The sequence below is a fragment of the Cupressus sempervirens genome, chromosome 10 (genome assembly GCF_028749045.1).
Source record: "Cupressus sempervirens isolate cs-2001-9-10 chromosome 10, ASM2874904v1, whole genome shotgun sequence".
Classification (NCBI taxonomy): domain Eukaryota; kingdom Viridiplantae; phylum Streptophyta; class Pinopsida; order Cupressales; family Cupressaceae; genus Cupressus; species Cupressus sempervirens.
Window position 1 is genome coordinate 206,614,477 of NC_143127.1, and position 25,452 is coordinate 206,639,928.

The window sequence follows — 25,452 nt, forward strand, 5'->3', positions numbered from 1 at the left end:
TTATGTAATGTCATATTTGTGAATAGCAAAGAATACATTCACTACCTCTTGCATTATCATTCAAAAATACCAATCACATTAACATGCCTCTAAATGATAGATTTTTAAATTGTGATGTTTTTTAGTTCATTGTCTTATATTGAATAATGGTTTGGATCCCTTAAAGAAGTGTGCTTTTGATAGTTGTGGGTACATGTGACCCTCACCAATGTATGATAGTTTCATGAGAGGCAATAAAAAAAGAAGTCAAAGTAAATAGATATATAAAGTACAAAAGTATATTTAGAATGACAATAAGTGAATAGACTCTACACAATGCATTGAGGATATTTTTCCAAAGAGAGAGCTAAGAAACTCATACGATATATTCAAATAAAGAGTAGATAATGGTAAATATATATCAAAGTAGAGAACATTTTTTGAATATGATAGGGAATGACTATGTTTTTGTGTTACATTCCAAGTAATGATTAGTTGGGATGTACGTCATAGACTAAGGGAGATGATATTCATGTGAAGAGTTTTAGATAAAAGGCTACTATAATTGTCAAAACAATGTTAATGATAATCAATACATAAGATAAAGGCATTACGAAGGAATGAGATCAAAGGAAAATATTCAAGGCAATGATAGTGACTATGATGAACAAATTTTTAAACCTTTATAGTAGTGTAACTATCAACATCTCTAGAAAAGCTCTTAAATATTTATCAAAATGCTAATTTCCATGAAAACAATGACATGGTATTAAACTTAATATTCGTGTTCATTTCTAGGGCTTTGTGGTAGGGTTAAAGAAAGTGGAATCATTTCCTATGTAGATGGAATAAGTAAAATAATGTCTAGTGGCAAAGTATGATCATGAAAATCTTTAAAATCATTTTGACTTTTCTTTCAACTAAGCACAACAATAGTGCTCAGTCCAAACAAGTGGAAAAGTATATGTGAGAAGCCTATGTAGTAGTTATGTGCAAATGGAATAGAGGTGTCCAATTGAGATCAATGATTGATTAAATTATAATGAAAAACCTCTTAAACGCTAGTTTACTACTATATCACATAGATTATAGTCATATGGTAAAAAACATGGAGAACCTTTATTGTAGAGGTATATAAGAACTAATTTAATGGATCATATGATAGCGAATTTAACAAAAAATAAGACATAGTGAGACAACAATCTTAATAAATCTAGTAATCATGTGTAATAGAATAGAAGACATTTAGTACTATTTATAGTAGGAGTAATAAATTAAAATGTTTCAAGGATCTTTTAACAAAACACCTAGTTATGTATGTGCAAGATGACTCAAAATCAAATACTACAATGAGTTGTAAAGTTGTGAGTTAGTTCATAAAGGGATAACCACAAAGGAACAATCACTATTCTAAAGCTATGAAGAGGAGCTCCAAATTCCATTTAGGTGGTGGTTGGTTGGTAGCTTGAGGAGACTTATTATCTACTCCTATTTTTTCAATGTTGAACTCTATTAGAATAAATTTACAAGTTTCCCCTAGCATGAACTGAGAATTCAACAAAGGCTTTCAAATATTTTTGCATACATGTTAGTGCACTAGTGATATATGGTGATTTTGAGGCTGCACTATATTAGTATATTATTATATTTTTATGACAAATGGTGATCTAATGAATAAGAAACTAACAAATCTAGAGGTCCAAAGATGTGCAATTGTCATAGCATTAAGGATAAGACATTGAAATAGTGAGGTTTTCCCTTTGGAGAATGTGACAGTTATAGCATTATGGCAATAGTAGTGTTAAAGAAGATGAAAATAGGTGCTCCAAAATTCACAGCCTAAATGAGCCAAGGGATTCAAAAAGATGTCAAAACAATGAAGTTCATGGTTATCTTTTTGGTGATGTGAAAGATGATTTGTATAGTAGACAAAGTGTCAAATTGAAGAAGTTAAAGAACAAAAAGGTTTAGGAAAGTAGTTTGTCACAAATGAACATGGGACATGCATCCCATTATCTTAAAGCACTGGCATAATACACTTTTAAGGATATTAATGCCATGAAAGTGGAGCCTTAAGCTAGGAGACATGGATTGAATGAGGTCAAGCAATAGATAAATGAAAGTTCTTAGTAATAGCTAAAAAAAGTTAGATACTTGAAGCCTCTATATTCACCATGCATTAGTTATAGTTTGTGACCAAGTTTTGAAAGGTTCTATAAATTTTTTCAAAGATAACTATCTGCTGCCACTTTTGGAGTTGTTTATCATGAAAGGGTTGCAAGTCTTCTCTCCACCATGGAAATTCCATGGTCTTCTAGATTTCAAAGCTACATACCTTAATGTATTATATTATGCAAGCAAGGGCCCTAAAAGTGAGTGCAAAGAATTCTTTGACCAAGCCTTAGGCGAGCTAGGCAATGCCCGACTAGGGACTATCGGCAAAGAAAGAGCTCTCAAGAGAAAAGCTTGAAGAAAGAATACTTTCCATTCTGAGGGATTGAAGAGGGTTATGAGGATGTTCTAACTTGTAGAGTAGGAGTCTTGATGAAGTGTGGAAGGTGTCTTAAAAGTGGGGACAGTAGGCAGCCATGAAAACCCTACCAAACCCTCAATTTTGCTATTTTTGTTGTACGGCCTATACACACCCTAAGACCCTAAAAATCCTTGAGCATGGATCCTATGTATAAATTTTTCTTAAGGAAAAAGGTGTTGAAACTCTAAGACAAAGGAGCTATTGTCCCTAGAAATCCAGGTGGAGGCCTAATTAGGGGCTCTCCTTATAGCCCTTTTGTGAAGAAATCTTGAAATCGGGTACAAACCCATTGTTGTTATCCATTCAAGCATAGTACAAGTGTTCCAATAACACCTTAGGACATCATGGAAACTTTGGTTGGACTAGGGAGTGCTATTATACCCCAGTAGACCTATAAAACCTTTGGAGGGATACTATTCCTAGAAGAGCAAGGGAGTGATGTTGCAAGTTCGAAACAATTAACCTGGTGAGGAGGTTGGGAAAGGTTAGGGGATGTTCTAAGTAGAAAGAGATCCTATAGAACACATAGGTGTATAGAAAACACCAAGATCCACATATAATATACAAGGTTGCACGAGGACAAGGGTACTTGGGGTACTTAGGGTACGGGTATGGGTACAGGTACAGGTACAACTATTTTTTATAATAGGGGATGAGGGTACTTGGCTATGTCAAAATTTATTTTTAATTATACTTTTATATTTATAGAAAACCTAAATTTATGAGTCATGACAATGATTTTTCATATCAAGAACAGTGATAAAGTTTGCAAATGTAATGTATTGTTTTCAGTTTCAGATTTGTTATATGTTTGTAATAATAATTTATGATAAATGCTTAGATGCATAACATAGAAGGAAAGCTTTAAACATGAAAAAGAAGATCATAAATCATATGACAATGACATATTACAAATGATAAATTTCTAGCTTTAACACTGATAAAGTTTATTGTTGATCAATATTTTATCAAAAATTCAAACTAATTAGGTATTGAATTAAGCTTGATAAACAAATAATAGAGAAGGAAAACTTTAAACATGAACAAGATCATAAATCATATAACGATGACATATTGGAAATGATAAACTTATGCTTAAACAATGATAAAGTTTATTGTTAATCAATATTCTATCAAAGTTTCAAACTGATTAAGTATTAAATTAAGCTTGATAAGAAACGAGTTGATACACAAACAAAAAATCAAAAAAATAATCCAAAATCTCAATCAAGGTCCTTAGCTATGATGCTCTCGACTGAGCACCTAGTACTTGGGTAAGTGGGTACAAGTACCCATGCAACCTCATAATATATTATGATAACCAATAATGTCATACATGAATGAATACATAATATATTATGATAACCAATAATGTCATACATGAAAAAACATATAATATATTATGTTAACCAATAATGTCATACATGAAGGAACATATAATATATTATGATAACCAATAATGTCATACATCAAATATAAAATGTCATATATACATCAAATGTATATTGAACATGTTCACTGACATAAAATCCAACATATATGTCCATTGATGCCTATACATGTATGTCTATCAACTATATCTTCTCCTTCCCATGAGGGGAAGGAAACAAATCTCTGGAGGCCTTCGATCGTCGTGTGGAGGGAGACAGTGGAGATGATGGGTTCTTCCTCACATGCTCACTCGTCCTCTTGTTGAGGTTCTTCTCTAACTAGAGCTGATACAAACAAAGTAGATATGAATCAATAATTACTATACATTGAAATCAAATATATGTATGTACAAAATTAATTATTTTCTTACTGCCATTAAATAGTCGCTATGCAAGTCCACCTCGAAGGCTTGTGGACAATCAGGTGTAACAAGACCCTACAACAATTCAATCAATATTATCACTTATAAATAACATTAGAAATTTTGATACTAACTATTATAAACAACTAAAACCAAGAAAATTCTTTCATACCTCAGTCAATGGCTATGAACTAGCCATAGTTTTAGCCACTCCATGATCGATGGATTGCCAAAGATGAGGAGGAGTCTCAAATGTCAAGAGTTTCATGTCATACAATACACGTTACATGTAACATAAAACATGAAACAAATATAATCAAATGAATTAAATTAATGTGAAACAAATGTACCTCTACGAAGCTCATATCATGTCTAGGCTTGGAGTCCATAGTGAATGTTGATGGTCCTATAGAGAACTGATGCACATGCATAAATTATTTTGTCAATTCTTCATATGATTACTTAATAAATATATGTATTAATTTAAATGATTAAATTGATACATACCTCTAGACTCATTCACAAGAGGAAAAATGGGGCTGGGGGATTGCTACTAGGGTCACCAACACTCTAACCTTGAATTTTGAACAATGTCAATACATGCTAATTAATTAGTCATTCACTATACATATGAAATGTGATCAAATTAGTTTATTATAATTGTAATTTACCTGTATGTCAATGCCAAATGCCTCATTTAGGAACTGATCAGTGATGAGCCCATCATCCGCACCATCTTCAGCATGACTACCAAATATGCATAAGGATCTGCATGATGTGCACATGTGACTGTGATGTGCAAAAGGCTCCTCCTCAACTAATGGACTCGTGTAATGAATGAGGGTCTATGTCAAAGCATTAATAGTCCCTAGAGTGATGGCCTCTACATGTTCCTTCACAACTGAAGGAATAGTCATATGCTCAACCTATGGCTTGACCACATGTGCCCTAACTACATTAGGGTCATGATTTGCCTCCAGCCTCTCAAATGATGACCCCCCACCTCTACCTTGAGATTCTAATATACCAAAATAATTGGGGATCTCCCCAAGGACAAACTCACAATAAAAATTCTTTAAGAAATACATTGAGACCTCACGATTATTGTAGGAAGGGGCATCAAAAACCATCCACCATCTATCCCAAAAATTATTCCTAATACCATCGTGTATGCACCAATGGATGGGGAGCCATTTAGTTGCCTCTCTAATATATTTTGTTCACCAAGATTTCTAAAAAATGTACATATTCTCCCTTTTGGTAGTTCATTTTTTTTGTTTACATCTTCATGTGATAATTTTTTTTCATAATATCTTTTTTGTTCATCCCTCTTAACCTACCAAATTTCCAACTGGCCACTAACAGAAGCTATGTGGGTCTTAATGGACTCGAGGGAGGATGCCAATTGAGCTCTCATTGGATTGGTTTGTCTAGAAGCTTTCAACCTACCAATGAGTTCTTCTAATTCATTTTTGCCTCTTTCTATTTCATTTATTATGTTTTCTTGTGTAATAAGAGGAGGTCTTCCAATTGGTGTAGGTTGTAGAATTTGTTGTTCTTGTTGTGGAGGGTTTTGATTCTCATCTTTTGAGGGTTTTGGTTTGGATCTTGTTGAGGGTTTTGGTTTTGATCTTCTTGGAGATTTGCAAATTCATTATTCACATTTCCTTATAAGAAATCAATTGAAATCTAAATAAATAAACAAATTTAAAGAAAAATTGAAAAAAACCTACAAAACAATACAAAAAACTTATAAAAAAATGCAAAAAGAAGGTTAGACAACATACGGTGTGCTTGTGATCTCGAACTTTGATAGCTAGGAGGCATATTGACAAGGTGGGTGGTGAAAACCTTCAATTTGTTGAATCCGCATACACACTATGAGGAGGGGAAGTAGGAAAATGGAGAAAAAATGAATGGGTTGCGGGTATGCAACCCATTTATAAAAATTTAGATTTTTTAAAAGTGTGTACGTGCTATAGCGCATATGTGCTATTGAAAGTTAGAAAAAAAAGGGTATCACCTTTTTGGCACCACAACTTGGTGCACTTACCCATAGCATATCTATCATATTGCCAAGGTCTACCCAAAAAAATATGACAACAATTTATAGGCATAACATCACACAGAACTGTTAGCATGAATGTTGATGGTATTCCATTGGGGAAGTATCCTAAGCATTGAAGAGTATTGACATGTTGCATTCAAGACTATATTTGTCATTGATGTCAACATAACAGTAAGTTTGTGAAGACTCATAGAATAACAAAGAAAGATCTTAGTTGTATGAACAAGGTTTTGATTTTCTGGTCATGCGTGGATAAGGACATGTTCTACACTATGTATTGATGATGAGGTTTAGTGCACATAAAGTAAGTCAAAGATGTATGGAAGATATGACTAATTTACAAAGAGTTGTATAATGACAGAGTACCTAAGAAGTAGTTTATGGTGATTACATTAGATCTTGTAATAGAGATATAATTAGGTGATGCATAGTCAGTCAGTGATCAAAGACATTTTGATGGTGACATGAGCAAGTGTGCAAGCCCTAGTATCACACATGTGAGAAGTTATATAGATTTTGAGTTGACGGTGCTATTGTAATTATGAATTAATTAATTTTCTTATTATAATTAATTGGGAAAGCCTAAAGGATGACTCAAGGAATTATTTTGAAGACATGGTATAAAGGAAAGATGTTTTCCTTGTTTGAAAACTATGTATGAAGTATTGAGAAAGTATCAATTACGAAAAAGAACAAAATATTTGAAGAGTATGAATAAGAGATCCAAGAGATTATTGGATGTGAGATCTATGATCTAGTTACAAGATCAGAAGGAGTAGAGGTCTAGTTGACAAGATAGAGGAAGAGGAAGGAAGTAAAATTCATTTCTATTATTCTACAAGGAATAATAAGGAGATTTTGGATAGTGAGTTCATTGATATTAACGCTAAAATTGTTTGGATAGTGGTTCCATCTACCTTATACAACTCCTAACAAGGATTCAAAGTCTATTAATAGGGACTAATATATACTAAATTTATTTCATAGACTCCTAATAAGGTCCATCCTCTACAAGAAATATTTCTATTAGTACATCATCTTGTGGGTATCATCCCCATTGGGGTTTTCCCTCTAATCAAGGGTTTCCCTAGTTAACATATCTATTGTTATTGTGGATTAGTATCTTGTTATGGTTTTTGATTATATCGCTCTTATAGTTAAGATTTATTAAGAATGAAAATTGTGATAATATTTATATAAATGATTCATCAAAGTAATTTCCAAACTTGAACTTCAAAACACATTTTTCACTTACCAATATCTTATGCTCATCCTTGATCCATGAAACATGATAGGATTTAGGATTCCTCTACCTCTGCAACTACAACTTAGTAACCTGCTCCTCTAATGCCAAATTTTTTGAATTTCCATTATCAATGATTAGCTTGCAACATTTTCCAACCATCTTACATCTGATCTTGAAAAGACTTCTCCATAGAATAGGTTCATCATCAATTCTCTCATTACATAAAGTTGTTCTCATTGTCATAATTTATTTGGCCTCAAGTCCACTTGGTGAACCCTCAATGTCCCCTTGAATCATAGCATTTTTTTTACCTTGTTCATTCTCACCAAAGGATCTACACTCAAAGGATCTATGCCCTTTTTTCCACATGCGAAACAAATACCATGAAAACCACCTCTAGAATAAGAATTACCTCTTCCTTGGTAAGAATTAGTACCTCCTTAATAATAATTACCACATTTATATTTGGTCTTGCCTTTGTCATCACTTTTCCATTCATATTTTCCCTTATCTTGCAAAAAATTGTTAGATATGCCACCTTCTCCATAAGATCTACCTCTTCCTCTCTAGAATCTACCACCTCTACCTCTTTATCTTTGTTCATGATTCTTTTTCAAGATCTCCTCAAATTTCAAGGCATATTGTTATGATTCTTTCAAACTTTCCAGTTTCACAAAACTTATCTCATCTTGAATCACTAATCTAAATCCTTTAGATAGCTTGCAACTTTCTCAACCTCATCATCCACATGTCTAGATCTGATGTCCAATATATATAATCCTTAGTATAATCCTTCATAGTCTTGTCCCTTTGTCTCAAACTTTGCATCTTTCTCAACAAGCTAACTTGGTAATTAATAGGAAGGAACTTCTTCTTCACTTTGTTCACCATTTCAGCCAAGTCCTAATCTTCTCCTTTCCTCTCCTTTTTCTATTAGTTTGCAAATACTTCCACCACAATGAGGCATAAACTTTCAACCTAGTGATTGCAATTTTCACCTTCCTATTATCATGCGTGTTTTCAAACTCAAAGAACTTCTCCATATCAGAGATCCAATCCAACATAACATTGGTGTCTATTCTTCCATCATAAGGAACAACTTCTATAATAAGCTTTGAATGTGCCCTAAACAATACTCTTAACAATATTTCCTCATATTGATCCTCTTCAAGTTTTGGATTAGGGTTTGGTGTCATTTCTTCATCATCAAGATGTGCTCCTCTCCTTTGGGTTGTATCCAAAATAGCTAATTTGGCTGCAATTTATCTCAATATGTCCATAATAGTAGTGTCAACATTTCCTCTACCTTGAACCATCTTTGCAAATAAGTTCTTGCAAGATCATAACCCTTACAAATTATAGGTCAAATCCATAGATCTGTCACCCTACAACCAAATTCAACTTAGGGTTCTACATGATCGAGTCTCCACAAGGACAAACCTCAAGCTTTGATACCACCTAGTGCAAGGAGGGAATGAATAGATAGGTCCAAAGACACACTTAACTATCCAACCACCTTGTTGATTAAACACAATAGAAGAAAACACACAAAGAAAAACAACAAGGAGAGAGAGAGAGAGAGAGAGAGAGAGAGAGAGAGAGAGAGAGAGAGAGAGAGAGAGAGAGAGACTTTTATTCTCATCAAGTTATCAACATACAGGCCTAGTTGTAAGTGTAGACAGTTAAAATTGTCTAAAACACTATATTAGTTCATTTAATATTTTCCTTAGCATTATAATCGATTATTTATTAATCAATTATATTTGTCATATTCTTCTACTTATTTAATTAAATAGGCTCACTTCCCTAAAGTATTAAATTTAATTCAAATGCATGCCCTCTAATGTGTTATATTTATTTAATACATAGTACTCCATAAATCCTCCTTTAAATAAATTTTAATTTATTTAATTCCCTCCACTATATTAAATTCTATAATCTCATAATTAAGTTAAATCATATTTAATTTAATCTAAATCCAACCTAAAACCTAGTTTACCACCCATCACTCTCATCCTTCTAAGTCTACCCACTAGTTAATACTACTTAATTATCCTAAACACCTTCCTAAGCACCTTTTAGTCCCTAAGAATTTTCTCACATGTGTGAGAAAACCTTGAGCCATCTCTATCACCAAAAAGGCCTATGTTGACCTTTGCATGGCTTGTCTCCTTAGCCCATGTGTCTCCCTTGTGACACCTATGTGGATGCCATATAGATGCCACCTCCCCAAGGCCTCTCTCAAACCTATAAAGAGAGCCCTTGTCTCAAGCATTCTTCATCTCTTCTATTGCATTGTTATCATGTTAGTTTAGTTTTAGAGCTTTTAGAGCTTTTTATGCTTAGAGATAACCTTTGATATTTGTTTGCATTCTATTCTTAGATATTGCATTCTCATTCTAGATTTGCATTGTTAGTTTGATTATTTGCATCCATCTTCACATCCTTTGAATGCTTTCAAGCATGGTTGCTTCCATAGCCATTTTTTGAAGTATTCTCCATTCATCTTAGCATAATTTCATATCATTGATCATTCATGAAATTATGGGATTCATCTATAGTTGTGTTTGAGGAGAGCACATTCACGTCCCTCATCTTGAGCACACCAACAAGGCCTCTTGCGGGAACCCTTTTTGAGCTTCTTTAAGGTTGCATGAGGAATTTTCTTTTTTGTTGCAATAAGTTTTAAAACTCAAGTAGAATTAGTTGTATTTCAATCTTATTTGAATCTTTTATATACATGTGCAACTAACATTTTCTTGTTTACATGTGCTCCCAATAGGTTCTTGTATATAGTAAGGCCTTTTGGTTACAATCTGATACAAAATACAACTTCAAGATCTACAATCTAACTTCAAATTCATAATTCTAGAAAAATCTTCTCTAACTCTCTCAGTCCTCCTCTAAACTAGATCAAATGCCTCTACTTATACTTGCCAAAATGAATTTCAGAAGATTCTAGAACATTACATAATAGAAAGGTCAACCTCAAAATGGTCTGCACTCATCCCAAGACAAGATCCTATCATTAAATTCATGATCCAGATTAAATACATAGGTCAACTCAAACTAAGAACCAATCACAAAAAAATTCGGTCAAAGAACTTGAGCTTCGATAAATATCAAGTTCACTCAGCACATAAAAAAAAACTCAGTCAACACTGGACAACTCGGTTAACACTGAACTTAGCTAACACTACACATACTTGGTTAACATTGTGTGTACTTGGTTAACACTACCAGAATTAACAAAAGAGTGGGATTACATGGCAACCCAAGATGCTCCTGCATCATACATGGTGATGGATACTTTTGGAGGCTGAATTTTTCTTTCAATGAGGGTTTCCCAAGGTATATCTTATGTCACATTTGTTTGTGTGGGTATGTTCTCTATTCTCTTGCATGTAGATTTCAATTACATATTTATTTTAGATTTATTATGGGTTATATGGAAATGGTTATATTTTTTGTTGCAAGTTTCCTTACAAAGGGTGATAATATGATTAATGTTAAGACTTTTGAGACTATGTGTAGTGATTTTTCTTGTGACTATAGGCTCATGGCTAAGTTGCTTCCACATACCTTTAAGGATAGAGCCTTACAATGGTATTTCTCTCTACCCCCTTATTCTATTAATTCTTTGAAAATGTTTGATAATATTTTCATTCAACAATTTCAAAATAATATTGGTAATTGGATTTCTCTGATTGATTTAATCCAATGCAAACAAAATCTTAATGAAAAAGTTATTGATTTTATTGGTAGATTTGAACACTTGTATGCTTAAATATCTTATCTTACATCTTATCATGATATTCAACACATCTTTATTTCTAACTTACTGAAAGACACTAAAGACAAGATTCTCCTTATTCACTATACCTCCTTTTCACATCTTTGTACAATGCTTCATCATTACCAATTACAAGTGAGTCAACTCGAGAGTTCCACTCTAATAGTCTTGTTACTAGAGATAAGAGTGATTTTGTCGATAATCAAAACAATTTTTTGGGGAACTAGCATAGTTATCAAAAAGATTGGAGGGTTATCAAAATTCTAGAAACTTATCAGCAATAGTGATGCTTGTCAGTAAAGCTAAAGGAAAAGGTTAAATATGGTTTATGGAAACATTGAGAAACCCTAATTAAGTCATGAAATGAAACAAGAGATATTTAGTGAAGCAAGAGATACAAAAAGTGACTAGAGAGAAGAGGAAGTATTGAGAAAGTGTTGCGTGTGTATGATTAGAAGAATAGTGGAACAATACAACAAGCTATCAGATAAAAGAATAGACAATGAAGAGAAAAGATGACCAATCAAGCAGAAGAGAGGCTAGTACAAGTCAAATTTCTTGTTGTTAATACTTCACAAGTTTATCAACATGATTGCTAAATATTTTAACAAGGTGGTCTTTAATAGTACTTAGAATTTCTTGTTTTGAACTTATTGTGAGGCCACTAACAATGTGAACACAGTATTAGTGGGATTAAATCTCTTAATAGAGTAATCTTAAATATGATTGTTGATACTCCTAATAGGTTATTAGACACTTTTTAATAGGGTGTAGTCATTCAAGAGATGACATTATTGTGACCTCCTAATAACACACCTTTTTACTGCAGCGATGAGTTGTGGAAACCATCCCCGCCACAGTTTTTCCCTCTAACCAAGGGTTTTCTGCAAGACCAAAATACTTTGTTACATGTTTATGAGTTTTTAAGTTACTTCAATTACTTTAATTTACAATGCAATAAATAAAATGAATATAAAACCTATTAGTAATAGTTTATCAATTAAGGTGTAAAACGTGTTTAAGTTTAAAGTTTTTTCTTGTAATGATTCACCCTCCCATCGCCACCCCCCCCAATACCTCACTTGCATCTTACCAACATTTATATCTCAGTATGTTCATGTGTATTCTTTCATTGCTAGTGCAATACAACTACAGAGATGGTATTGGTTTTGGTATGGGTTATCTAGGTTAATTGATTAGCATCTTAGTATTGTTTTTTATATCTAGCGACAACTATTGACTATACTTGGTACTTTTTCACTCCTTCATGGTGGGAATTATTTTGGGTGGATATCTACAATAATCAGAAAAAGTTTTGGCCCTTATGTAGTAGATGCAAGTCTGAATTGGAATGGAAGCTACTAATCTTCGATGATGTAAGATATGTTTTACCCACTAATAATTGCCAAATAGAAATACAACTATCACTTTGGGAGGGGGCACAAGCAAGAGATGGTATACTTGAGAGAAGATAGGGATATTACTATTTGATGTGGCTTGGACTAAAATAGTTCCATTTAATTTATGCATATGAAAACACATTGTAAATATGTTTGAATAGAACATCTCAATGTAACACCTAGCCATAAAAGGAACAAAAAGCTAGGTGAATGATTATCATTTTTTTATTTCTATCTATTTGGTAATAGAAATTGTAAAAATAAATGTAAAGCTGAAATCTTGAATTGTAAATGAGGACCTTTTGATCCTCATCAAATAATTAACCACTAGTCAAGGGTGAGCTTTGCAAATTTTTAATTTAAGGATTTGGACTGCATAATTCTCGAACTAGACCAAAGATTTTCTTTACTTCCTATTATTTTAAAATATCTAATTTATTATTTGTTAATTTAAAAAATTAGCATAAACCTACCCCCTGGTTATGTTGTCAAGTGTTGTGACGAAAAATAGGATTGACATGGAGAAATACCCCTTTAGGAAGCAGATTGATGACCTCTTGAAATACCCAATTGTGGTAGGGGATACCACACACCAAACTTTGGAAGAAGGTGAGATTGGGACCCCCGGGGAGACCTAATGTAAGAAGAAATTACATGCAATTATGTTGTTGAGTGCCAAGTGAACTCGTCTAGGACTCCTCTAGTGACCCCAATCTTTTTGGCCCAGAAACAGACCACAATGTTGGTGACCTCTGTCAAGAAATCCTCACCTCTAAATGAGGTAGATGGATTTTCCAACAAAGGAGAACTAGAAAAGACTCAAACTGGTGACTCCAAAGGAAGTTGCTACCAAAATCATGAGAAGTGTTGAGGTGGCTAAAGATATGATGGCTCACTCAGCCCCCTCCTCCCCCCAAATGAGTGTTACAGGAGATTGGGAATTCCCTAAGAAGATAACTAGGGGTGGAAAGAAACTAGATGTTTTGGGGTGACAAATATTGTGGGATGCCATAACAACAAAACATCATAAACGAAGCAAGCAATAAGGGAGGTGGCCCATGGAAGACAACTTACATTGGAGACAATCAAGAAAATTAAGAAGTGAAATTCCTTTCTTGGAATATTAGGGAGTTGAATAACTCCCATAAATAGTATGTTCTTAGGCAATGTATTCTAGTTGAAAGGTAGTTTGTATTTTCATATAGGAAACCAAGATAACTAACCAAAATTTCATTAAGCTTGTTGATAAGTTATGGCCTAGGGATGCCTTCTTCCATTTAGAAGTGGAAGGGGCCTTAGGGGGTATAACAACTATGTGGAATCTCAATGACTTGACTAGCAGGGAGGTTCATAAAGGAAATAACTTCATGATTATAGAGCTTAGCAATGGCAAAACATTTTGCAACTTGGTGAACATTTATGCTCTGAATGCCAAGGCAAGTAGATGTGAAGCTTGGGGGAGGGTAGAAGGAGTATTGGAAATATGAAGGATAAAAATATTATGTGCATGGAGGACTTTTACACCCCCTATATCCCTTGGAAAAGCTAGAGGGAACAATGACTTTTTAGAAAGCATGCAAGATCTCTTAGATTTTATTAATACCTATGACCTCATGGATGTTGAACTATAGGGTAACCCTTTTACTTGGACCGATAATAGGAAGGGAAAGGATTTGATCCAAGTTAGATTAGATAGACTCCTGATCTCGGGGGACTGGCCACACCTCATACCCTCCTCCCTATTCAACCTTTCAAGAACTATTTCTGACCATTCCCTAATTTTGTTCAATTGGGTGAATGGTCTGGTCAATGGGCCTAAACCTTTTAGGTATGAAATTATGTAGAAATCTCATCTAGACTTCAGAAATAAGGTGAAAGAATGGAGGAACATCAGAGTGGATGGGACTATAATGTTCAGGCTTACCCAGAAACTAGATAATGTTGGGAGGAATGTAAGGAATGGGCAAAGTGATATTTTGGGGATGTGTTTAAAATCAAAAGGGAAGTTAAAGAAGAACTTAAAAGGTTACAAGAAACCATGACAATAGGGAATGACATGGAGGCTACCACCCAAGAGGAGGAGTGTTACAGGGAGAAGTCGAAGGAAACTATTAAAAATGAGGAGGTCTTCTGGAAGCAAAGATCTTGCATTTCATGGCTATTTGAAGGTGATAGGAATACCTCCTTCCATAGATCAGCTTCAAAACCAAAAAAATGAAACATCATTACCTCCCTTGAAGAGGAAAGAGGAAGGGCTTGGAAGGAATGGGAGGACATGGGGAAACATGAGGTTGAGTTCTTCTTGAATCCCTACAAAAAGGAGGACAAGAGGAACAACAATATGATTAGGTGCAGTATGCTCAATACCATCCCAACTGTGTTGGTGAATGAGGAAAATGAAAAGATAAGGGAGAAATTCATTAAAGAAGAGATGAAGAAAGTTGTTTTTGTATGAAGGATTTCAAGGCACCATTCCTTGATGGCTTCCCTTTGACCCTCTTTCAGCACTTCTAGAAAGTGATTAAAAATGAGTTGGTTTGGGCCATTAGGGACATGATCAAAACTCAAAAAATGCTAAGAAGGATAAATAAAACCTTTATTGTTCTAGTGAGTAAGATCTAGACACCCAAAACCATTAGGGGTTTTAGACCGATCAGCCTTTGTAATACCATATATAAAGTCTTCTTCAAGGTGATGGTTAGTAGGATAAAACCATTTCTGAAAAGGGTTATTGGGGACTCACAGAAGGGGTTTGTCCTAGGTCAAAAAATCTTGGACATTGTGATTAACACCCATGAAATCGTTCACTCCATGGAAAAAAGTAGAAGATTGGGTATGACCCTTAACTTAGATATTTTAAAGGCCTATAACAGAGTCAATTGGATCTTCTTATATGATGTGTTGTAATAGATGGGGTTTAGAGAGGATGTTGTGAATGTCATAAGAAACATGGTGGAAAAAACTCAAAAAGAGGTTTTGCGGACACCCTAGGGAAGATTTGAAGTTGGCATAGGCCTAAGACAAGGTGACCCTTTATCCCCTTACCTCTTCATTATGGTGGCAAAAGTGTTGGGCAGGTCAATTTGCAAGTTGGCTCCATTGGGAGATTTAAAAGGCATCCAACCTACTACCACTTTGTCTCCCAAGGTAATACAACAATTTGTGGATGAAACTTTCCTTTTTGGAGAGTCCTCTGTCTAGGAGGCTAGAGCTTGGAGGAATTTTCTCACAAACTATGAGGATTATTCAGGTCAGCAAATTAACCTGATCAAAAGTAAGATATATTTTTCTAACACTCCTGAGGTCTTGCAGATTAAAGTTAAAAATATACTAGGATGTCACTCAGAAAACATCTCGAACACCTACCTTGGTCTCCCCCTAACAATAAAGGATGGCTCCACCACCTTCTAGAAAGGATCCAAAAGAAGCTTGTTGGGTGGAAAGGTAAAATCCTTAGCAATGCAGGGAAACTCTAACTGCTAGTGGCGACTTTGTAGGGAATACCTATTTACTTTCTCTCCATCTTCAAGATTAATCAGAGTATGGCTAAAAAATTTAAAAATTTGCAAAGGAACTTCCTATGGCTAGGGATAGAGGAGAGAAACAAATTGAATCTTGTCAATTGGGAAAATGTTTGTAAACCCAAAAATAAGGGGGGGTTAGGAATATGAAGAATTATTGACTCAAATAAAGCCCTTCTCACTAAAATGGGGTGGAGATTTTTGGAAAACAAGACCATGTAAGGAAGAATCATGAGGGCTAAACACCTTGCCAACACCCAATTTAGGTATAATCTCCTTAATAATGACCTCTTGGGTGATTCTAAGGTTTGGAATAACATCCTTAATACTAGGTCCCTTCTGAGGAAATAACTAAGATGGTTGGTAGGAAATGGTAAAAAGTAAGATTTTGGGAGAAGAACTCATTAAGGGGAAACCACTGATCAACAACAAGTTCAGCGGTCTTCAGGAACCTTTAAAAAGAATGGTGGGGGAGAAGGTGATAGACTATATTGATGCACAAAGGAAATGGAAGGGCTTATCCACTACTGGAATTCCCAACAGAGATGACCCTCTGGTTAAAGAGTTGGGAAATGATCAGTTATCACAAACTTCCCTTGCATGATCAACCTGATAAGGTAGTTTGGGATCAGAGGACTAATGGTTGGTCCTTGGCTAAATCTAGCTACCTCCTTATATTTTATAAGGATTACACTCTTATCAGTTGGAGAAAGATCTGGAATAGTCAATTGCTACAAAACGTTAATTTTTTTTGGTGGACAGTCATATACAGAAAGATCTTAACTATTGATAACCTAAGGAGGAGAGGCATACCGATTAATAACAGATGATATCTCTACAAGGAGGAAGAGGATAGCATTGTACACCTCTTTATTGAATGTCTAGGCTATACTTTACAGGTATGGTCATATATTTGGAACAAATTTCTGTTGGTTTGGGTCATGAACAGAGGAATGGAACAACTTGTGGAGAACTAGAATTGCCACTTCTACCACCCTCGACTCAAAATTCTTTGGAATATCCTCCTCCCACATGTGTTCCTGGGGTGTCTAGAAGGAGAGGAATAATAGGATCTCTAGGGAGGAAGAAAGGTGGTGGAGGTGGTGGGTGAGATATTGAGGAAGCTTGTTACAGAGAATGTTATGATAGCTAAATTTAGAGAACCATAGGAACCCCCGAGCATGAAGTATGGGCAGATTGCTAGAAATCAAAACATTCTTCCCAATTTCTAGTACTTTGACAACTTGAAAATTTTAGCAAGGTAAAACATTAGGGGAGAAGTGTTGTTAGCCTACTCTGGGAATTTGGGATAGGGAACCAATAATGTGGTGGAGGCCACTACCTTAATTTGGGGTCTAAAATTATTTTTGGAGATTAGGTTTGAGAAGTTAAGCATAGAAGGTGATTCTAAATTCATCATTGAATTTGTCCAAGGGTGGGCCCAATCGGGTTGGGCTATACATAGCATCTTGGGGGACATTTGACAACTCTCGACGACCCTTGATCACTATGAGTTACAACACACTTATAGGGAAGGCAATGCAGTGGCAGACACTTAACCTTTTAGGTATCAAATTATGTGGCAATCTCATCCAGACTTCAGAAATAAGGTGGAAGAATGGTGGAACATCAACGTGGATGAGACTGCAATGTTTAGGCTTACCCAGAAACTAGATAATGTTAGGAGGAATGTAAAGGAATGGGCAAAGAGATCTTTTGGGGATGTATTTAAAATCAAAAGGGAAGTTTAAGAGGAACTTAAAAGGTTACAAGTAGCCACAACATTGGGGGATGACACGGAGGGTACCACCCAAGAGGAGGAGCACTATAGGGAGAAGTGGAAGGAAACTATTAAAAATGAGGAGGTCTTCTAGAAGCAAAGATCACAAGTTTCATGTCTCTCTGAAGGTGATATGAATAACTCCTTCTTCCATAGATCGGCTTCAAAACACAAAAATGAAACACCATTACCTCCCTTGAAGAGGAAGGAGGAAAGGCCTAGAAGGAACATGAGGATATGGGGAAACATGTAGTTAAGTTCTTCTTGAACGCTTACAAAAGGGAGGACGAGAGGAACAACAATACAATTAGGCGAAGCATGCTCAATACCATCCCAACTATGTTGGCAAATGAGGAAAATGACAAACTAAGGGAGAAAGTCACTGAAGAGGAGCTGAAGAAAGTTGTGTTTTCTATGAAGGCTTTCAAGGCACCATGCCTTGATGGCTTCCCTCTGGCCTTCTTTCAACACTTCTGGGAAGTGATTAAAAATGAACTAGTTTGGGCCACTAGGGACATGATCAGAACAGGGAAAATGCTAAGAGGGATAAATAAAACCTCTATTGTTCTAGTGCCTAAGATCTAGATACCCCAAACCATTAGGGATTTTAGACTAATCAACCTTTGTAATACCATTTATAAAGTCTTCTCTAAGGTGATGGTTAATAGGATAAAACCATTTTTTAAAAGGGTTATTTGGGACCCACGAAAGGAGTTTGTCCTGGGTCGAGAAATCCTAGACGTTGTTGTTAACACCCATGAAATCATTCACTCCATGGAAAAAGGTAGAAGATCAAGTATGGCGCTTAAATTAGATATTGCAAAGGCCTATAACAGAGTCAATTGGACCTTCTTGTATGATGTGTTGGAACATGTAGGGTTCAGAGAGGATGTTGTGAATGTCATAAGAAACATGGTGGAAACAACTCAATACAAGGTGTTGCTCAATGGGACAACCTAGGGAGGATTTGAAGTTGGCATAGGCCTGATACAAGGTGACCCTTTATCCCCTTACCTCTTCATTATGGTAGTAGAAGTGTTGGGCAGATCTGTTTGCAAGTTGGATTCCTTGGGAGATTTAAAAGGAATCCAACCTACCACCACTCTGTTTCTTGAGGTAATGCAACAATTTGTGGATGACCCTTTCCTTTTTGGAGAGTCCTCTATCCAGGAGGCTAGAGCTTGGAGGAATCTTCTTACCAACTATGAGGATTGTTTAGGTCAACAAATTAACCTAGTCAAAAGTAAGATCTATTTTTTAAACACTCATGAGGTCTTGCAAGTTAAAGTTAAAAATATTCTGGGATGTTACTCAATGAACCACCCAGACACCTACCTTGGTCTCCCCCTAATGATAAAATATGTCCCCACCACCTTCTAGAACATTGTTCTAGAAAGGATGCAAAAGAAGCTTGCTAGGTGGAAATATAAAATCCTTAGCAATGTGGGGAAACTCCAACTATTGTTGGTGGCTCTATAGGGAATACCTATATGCTTTCTCTTTATCTTCAAGATTAATTAGAGTATGGTTGAACTACTTGAAAAATTGTAAAGGAACTTCTTATGGCCAAGCACAGAGGAGAGAAACAAAACGAACCTTGTCAATCGGGAGACTGTTTGTAAACCCAAAGATAAGGGAGGGTTAGGAATAAGAAGAATTACTGACCTAGATAAAGACTTTCTCACTAAAATGGGGTGGAGATTGTTGGAAAACAAGACCGGGTGGGAAAGAATCATGAGGGCTAAATACCTTGCCAACACCCAATTGAGGTATAATCTCCTTAATAATGACTTGTCGAGTGGTTCTAAGGTTTGGAATAACATTGTTAATACTAGGTCCCTTATGAGGAAAGGGTTGAGATGGTTGGTAGGAAATGGTAAAAAAGTAAGATTTTGTGAGGACAACTCACTAGGGGGGAAACCAATGATCTACAACAAGTTCAATGGTCTTCAAGAAGCTTTAAAAAGAATGGTGGGGGAGAAGGCGGCAGACTATATTGATGCGTAAATGAAATGGAAATACTTATCCACTACTGGTATTCCCAAAAAGGATGACCCTTTGATTAAAGAGTTGGAGGAAATGATCAGTTATCACAAACTTCCCTTGCATGATCAGCCTAATAAGGTGGTTTAGTATAAGAGGACTAATGGTACGTTCTTGGTTAAATTTGCCTACCTCCTTATATTTGATAAGGATTACACCCCTATCAGTTGCAAAAAGATTTGGAATAGTCAATTGCTACCAAAAGCTAAATTTTTTTGGTGGACGGTCGTGTATGGAAAGATCTTAACTATTGACAACCTAAGGAGGAGAGGCATACCGATTACTAACAGATGCTATCTCTGCAAGGAGGAAGAGGAAAGCATTGTGTACCTCTTTCTTGAATGCTCCTATACTTTACATGTATGGTCATACATTTGGAAGAAATTTTCATTGGTTTGGGTCATGAACAAAGGAATGGAACAATTTGTGGAAAACTAGAATTGCCACTTCTATCACCCCCGGCTCAAAATTCTTTGGAATATCCTCCCCCAACATGTTTGTTGGGGTGTCTGGAAGGAGAGGAATAATAGGATCTTTAGGGAGGAAGAAAGGGGGGTGAAGGTGGTGTGGGAGATAATGAGGAAGCTTATTATAGAGAATGTTATGGTGGCTAAATTTAGAGCACCACAAGAACCCCCAAGCATGAAGGATGAGGAGATTGCTATAAATTGAAACATTCTCCCCAATTTCTAGCACTTTGACAACCCAAAAACTTTAGCAAGAAAAAGAACCTATTGGATTGCTCCCACCATGTCTACTGTAAAGGTCAACTTTGATGGCGCGGTGAGAGATGGTTTGGTGGCATATGGTGGTGTGCTGTGAAATGCTAGGGGAGAAGTGTTGTTAGCCTACTCTAGAAATTTGGGACAAAGAACCAGTAATGTGGTGGAGGCTATTGCCTTACTTTGTGGTTTAAAATTAGTTAGAAATTAGTACGAGTTACAACACATTTACAAGGAAGGCAATGTGGTGGCAAACACTATGACAAGCTTGGGATTTGATTCGGGTAGCCTAAAAAGCTGGACGAGCATTGAAATGCTACCAAATTATATTAATTCCCTCATTAGTAGGGAAAAGACCCCTCCAAACTATGATTGATGAATATCCAAATTTGGAGGACTGACAATTTTGGCGACCTTTCTAATTTTATTACAATGATGGTTAAGATTGCCTTAAATTTGACAAAACATTTTGCGAGGTCAAATATGTGGATTTCATCACACAAGAGCGCAAAAAAAGGCAAGGCATTAATAACCCTGGCTTTAAAAAAAGAGCCATCATTTTTTTGTGGTATTGGCTGATTACAAAAAAGTTATCATTATTATTATTGTCAGATCACAAAGGGATTTCACTCGAATCATTTTCACTCCCCGTAATGATGTTTTAAGACTACCTAAACATTTTGGATATTGCATCCTCATGAAGTGTAAGGAAGAATTCATTTTAACCATCGAACACATTATTTTTAACCCTGGGTTTGTGAAAATTTTGGTGGTGTTCTTCTTGCAAATGAAAATTACCGCACTTGTTGAAAGTGATATCACTGAGGAGTAGGATTCCATGGGTGGGGACCTTAATAGACTGGAGCCCATGAAGATGGACGATTTCTTCAAAAGGAAGGCAACTTGGATAATGCCGAAGGAAGGTGATTTTGTCCCTTACATGCAAGCCATAGTTGGTTATGACGAGAACTATTCTCAACAATTCATCAATAGTTGGAAAGATAGGAGGGTCACTATCAATGGTATCACTTTCTAGGTGAACGAGGAGTCCATAGCTATGACGATGAGCCTTGAAATAACTAGTGGGAAGTGGCAAAAAATTACGAAGGTGATAGACGAAGCTAGCTTGTCTAGTTTTTTCAAAGGAAATGAAGCCTTTAGACCAATATCGTGACAAAATTCAAAGGGATAAGTTACTAGAGCCCTGGGACGATGTGTGCCTGGTCACAATGAAGTACCTCAACCTAGAAGGTAGATATTGTCTGTGCTATTTCTACCATTTCCCTTTGCTTGATAACTTTCATAATAGGGAGTAAGTCTACATTCCCTTTTTTCTGATGCACGTCCTAGAAGAGACAATCATGGATGTTAGAGACAAAAGAAAGAAATGTGCTAATTTTACTATTCTATACTAAGGGCTCGTGTTTTTTTTTATTCCAATTCCACTTGGCCCTATGTCTACCCAGAGTGATTGCCATTGATAATTTCCTCCCCACTGTTATCCCCCCTTCATCTAGATTATGTGGGTGGTAGTTATGCCCCTACTCCACAACCCTCACCTAGCCAATCCCTGGTCAAGAGTGGGAAGAAAAAACCCCAAGTTCTAGAGCTGGTTGCCAATAAAAAACCAAAATTGAAAAGAGGGTGGAGGTGGAGATTAGGGACTCAGATGAAGAGATCCGTGGGAACATAAGGAGATCGGGTAGGTTGGCCAAGACTAAGGGTAGATTCAAAAAAATGGATAGACACTCACAAGAGGTTGAGGAGGAAGATACTGATTTAGAGGAGAGTGCTAAGATTTCAGGAGATGATAAGGAGGAATTGAAGGATGATACTGATAATAAAGATGAGGAGAGGTGAGATGACACTATTGATGGCACCTGGGATTTTGAAGCGGAGAACCCTACCAAGGACCCATCCCAATACCCCACTCACATTTCTACCACTTTCACCCTGTTATCCACTGCTAACCAGGAAGACCCCAAATCTAGTAAAGCTTCCCCCAACACTATTTCTTCCCCCATAAGGAATGATGGTATGGAAATCTTAAGGGATCCCACTAACATTTTGAATGTGTAGGATAAGAGGAAGTCACCAGTGAACTACAACAAGGCAATAAATTTAAGTAATGTGGAGTAGGTGGTTCTTACTCATAAAGACCTCCAAGAACTAAAGGATCGATGTAATGCATTGGAGGAAGGCTTCACCTTATTCTCCAAGTTCACTTTGAAGGTGACCCATGCAGCTACAACCACCCTTCAGCTTTTGGTTTAGGAGAAGGAGGAAGAGGGCTTTGGCAATGAAGATTCAAAACTGCTTTATAACTTCCTTGCAGAGGACTGGGCCAAAGTTCTTTTGGCCAGGAAAAGCAAGAAGAAGGTTGCCAATTAGTGGGCCTTTGTTCCTATGCCTAGGCCTTTTTTTTGGGTTCTCTGATGGTTGTTTCTTTTTGTCCAGTTTGTGATGGTTTTTCTTTTTTTGTTGAACTTGGGTATGGGTTGTGGGGGTACGATGTGTTGACCACCCATATGCTTTTTGTTAATTTGTTAAACTTTTTTAGTGTTAAGTGCATGAACCTTAGTACTTTTATTAACTGTTAATAAAAGTACTTTTACTACTTATGTATTTGATGTAAATCATTAAGAGGTCTATTTGGTTGTCTGCTAGTTTTTTGTTGGTAGTTTTGCCACTATTGTAAAGGGCCAACCTCTTTGTTTTGGTTGCTTTTATATCAAAAATATAAAACTAAACTAATGTAATGCTTTAATGGTGCCTTTATAGAGCCCATTTACCTCATCAATCAATAATCAAAAGATATCATCTACAAGTAATCAAATTATGATATTTCTATCATGATTCAATTGTATAGTTTTCTAGTCAAACTCTTTGACTCATGTTTCATAAGTAATGGTTCACAATAAATATCTCATGAGAATGAATGAATACTTCAAAACCATTACTAAGAAAAAATGGATTCTTATTCACTCTCATGAAACACAAACAATAAGTTTGAATAAAAAATTACATAGTTTGATCATCATAGATATATCACAATTTAATTTTTATTAAATTTTATTATACAAATAATTAAAAAAATCTTAATACAGTCATCATCTTATGTTTCACTCTCATTTCATTTATTGTTTTGCTCGTCCATTTGCATAGCAAAGTGGGTTCCTTCCCTTCCCATCGGGGGTTTTATTATGGTTTGAACTAACAAATTTGCTTGATATTTTCTGCTATAGTGGGAAACTATTAACTTGCTACTTAATCTACGTGTCCTAAGCGGTATTGATAAAATGAAACTTAAAGAAACAAGGTTATTTCTGCATGAAAAATAGTTTGTAACAGGAGACCCAGAATTTGAAAATGTTGATATATTAATAAAGTTGTGGAGCACAGAAATTCGTTGTACTTAACCGTATTTTCTCAAAAGAAATATTGGATTATAGTTATCCTTGCTATTGCAGGAACGGTGGTCTAAACTTGCACATTCTGTAAAACTTTTTAGTGCAGAAGAAACTTGGTTCATTGTTTTCCTTGTTCATGGAGAAATGATTGATAACTATGCTTGATATATTAATGAGCTGGAGTCCTTGCCTATTGTCAAATAGGCACATTTGCATGGTAAAAAGAGAAGTTACAATGAAATTTGAAAGTAGAGGACTAAATATTTTTACAGGGTAAGAGAGAAAACCTTTCAGTCGGTCATAAAGTGATGAAGGATGATTTTGAGCTGAGAACAGATTAATAGGCACATGTAAGGAAGATAAAATATAATTTTATAAGAACAAATGAATCGCACATATGCATTAAATGTCTGCAACAAATGTATGATTCAAAATCTGTTAAGTTTTCCAGGGAAGATATTAGGAAAGATCCATGCTTATATAATGTGTTCCTATTAAAACTCGTTACCTTTTCAATTGAAGCTAACGGTTCCGTAAGATAATATTGCATCAGCAACAAAAAGACCTTACCTTCTTTAATTAAAACTAACATTTCTACCCCAAAGCAAGGTCTTTTTACAATAGAATATCAATCAAACAAATTCATATATAACTATACTACCTATGAAGTGATGAGACCATCAACAGTACCAAAAATAAAATACTAACTTCGGCAAGGCGATCTAGTTGAAATAATGTGGAGCCCTGGACCCATGTTCAAAGCATTGAAATGCTTCTACGTCAAAATAAAGGAATGTAGTTGAAAATGCTTTCCTTATACATGGAGGAAAAGTAATGTTAAAAATAAGCAAAATAATAGTACAGCTCGAGCACATAGCACTATTTTTCTTTTTAAAATGAAAGTCTGGTAATAAATAATGCATCCAAATGAAGATCAATCAGAACCATCACATATAAAATTATCTTTTCACAGACAAATATTCCCACCATCACAGAGAACACATACATGTCTTTAGAAGAAAGAAAATATAGTTCTGGAAGTATGTAATATTCATATTATGTTCAAGACCAATCCTCTTTTAACTTGTATCTGACAGATTACAGGTTGTAGTCCATATGTATTTTAATGGTCCCATGAGTCACTCAAGCTTTGTGTACATCTAAA

General features: G+C 35.5%; 1 pseudogene; it reads right to left on the reverse strand.

Moving 5' to 3' along the window:
* The window catches only part of LOC149533354 (fasciclin-like arabinogalactan protein 15), a 59,803-nt pseudogene that overhangs the window by 29,289 nt on the left and 5,062 nt on the right, over window positions 1-25,452 (reverse strand).